Source organism: Octodon degus, unplaced genomic scaffold (assembly GCF_000260255.1).
Source record: "Octodon degus isolate 3935 unplaced genomic scaffold, OctDeg1.0 scaffold00110, whole genome shotgun sequence".
NCBI classification, from domain to species: Eukaryota; Metazoa; Chordata; class Mammalia; order Rodentia; family Octodontidae; genus Octodon; species Octodon degus.
Genome location: NW_004524686.1, coordinates 9,446,321 through 9,448,783, shown reverse-complemented (window position 1 = coordinate 9,448,783; position 2,463 = coordinate 9,446,321).

The following is a 2,463-nucleotide window of genomic DNA, read 5'->3' as shown; positions in this document are numbered from 1 at the left end:
ATATATATGGCATGATATCTCTTATATGATTTGTATATATATATATGGAGGAAAGATTTATTTAGCTGTGTTTGTAGAGGTTTTAGACTGTAATTGGCTGGCTCCAAGGCAGGGTTTCATAGTAGACAAGCATCACAAGGGGAGAAACAGTTTGTGGAGGTCAGAAGGCAGCAAAACAAGCAAGAGGAAGACCACAGCTCTTTCCTTTATTAAATTAAAAAAAATTTATTAATTTTATTGAGAAACAAATAGCAATGAGACAGTTTCAAAACTGATTAATAGGACAGTTTCAATAATTAATACATTGCATATTGTTGTCTTAGTGGTTATTCATACTACAAGATGCAGACATGATATCCTGTCCAAACACTATTAGTACAAATCTTTCTTGTCATTGAATTAAGAGAAGTAGCTGTATATCTATCCTAACTATTTTGTATATACAGACACAAAATGGTCCTTATTTGAATCCTCCTTTTTGTTTAGTTTTGCCAGAGATAGGTATTCCATTGTCATTTAAATACTGTAGGTGCATGAATTCAGCAAAATAATCCAATATAGTCCAGTAGTCCATAATAGTAGTGGGTTATTCATAGGACTGGCAATGTCAGAAGTTGTTGACTTGAGCCTTTTAGAGCTCAGCATATTAATATGGCTTTACTTTTTATACCTCATTTTTATACTTTTCTGCTGAATGGTTAAGACCAAGATCTATATTTTTGTGACTGTCTGTTTGCGGTACATTGTGTTCATACTCCACACTTGTGTAGAACACAGAACACATTTTCATTCTTTGTTTCAGTCTCCTTTCCTCCCCTCCCACTGCCCTCAATCTCTTGATCCCATCCTTGAGTTCCCTCACTTAGCATAATGTCCTGGAATTTCTTCCATGTTGTAAGTTATGTCAGATTTCTTTACTTTTCATGGGAGGATAATTTTCCATTGTGTGATTGTACCACATGTTTATGCACTCTTTATTAGGTGGACACATGGGTTGCTTCCACCTTTCGGCTGTTATAGATAATGTTTCTGTGAATACACGTGTTTGAGATAATGCACCTTCAATTGTTTTGTGCATATACCTAGAAGTGACTGCTGGGTCATATAATTTCATTTTTTAGTTTTTTTGAGAAAACAGCATGATATCTCTTATAGTGTCTATGCCATTTCATATTGTCACCATCACTTACAAGAGTTACACTGAAATATACTTCTAATGACCAATCAGCTGGTATAATTACAAGTAAAACATTTTTTCAATTTTGTTGAAAGCAAAGAATTAAATATCACCTACTTGCAAAGAGGTTTGTTACTCAGTCTTCATTAGAATCACCCATTTTTTTTAACACCAGCACTGTATTTCAAATTGCTTCTTTGTTTGTTTTCCCAGAGGTGTTTACATTCCCAGGGAAATGCATGATAGGAGAGTCCATGGGTGAGACTTCACTTTTCTTTAGCAATGAGAAAGAAGGCTGGTGTAGACTACTGGCCTGATGCTCTTACAATGAAGATACTCTCAGGTGTGTGTGTTTTAGGGAAAAGTATCTTGATATTACAGTATATAATACTTCATTATACCATACATTGAAGTATACACATATGCAATAAATTGAAGTACACAAGTATATTATATATGAGCTTTAGGGGAAAATCTATTGTATACTGAGCGTGAGGACCTGAATATTGATTCTTTTTAAACTTTCTTGGAAAGTGTTCATGTGCCTTCAGTAAACAGACCAAAGTTTGAAAATCAATAGGCTTTCTTTAAAGATGGTTCAAATCTCACTGGGAAAACTTGGCAAGATTGAATAATACGCTAAGACAACGCTTTGCAAAAGGTAGTGTGCACCAGAACCACTTGAAGGGCTTGATAATATTATAGACAGCTATGTTAAGTAGAAATATTATAGGCAGTCAGACAGGATTGTGTTCCAGGGGAGTCAGTGCAGAGGATAAGAACATGTTACAACTGTGGCCAGAGGCATATCTGCTGGAGCCCAGGTCTGAAGATAAAAATGGAATGACAGTCTTACATTCCTCCCCAGATTATGAGATCATTGGAATCACCAGGTCCAATAAAGTCTAGATAGGCCTCAGTCACTATGGTAGGTAACAAAGACCTGTCTAGTCTACCCTTTTCTATTCTAAAGGTCTTTGTCATTTCCATGTATATTTGTTATGTGACCTGCTTCCCATTTGGATCAATATTACCTCATGTGGTTATACTTGTAATCTAATTGATTATAGTTTTGACCCACGTTGTACCCACTCATGACTTTTCTCTGTTAAACTTCCTCTGAGAAGTAGACTTGTGGGAAACACACTTTGACATTCCTTCCTGATTTTCAGGATCTCTCTCTGTCTCTCTCTGTCGCTGTCTCTCTCTGTCGCTGTCTCTCTCTGTCGCTGTCTCTCTCTGTCGCTCTCTCTCTCTCTCTCTCTCTCTCTCTCTCTCTCTCTCTC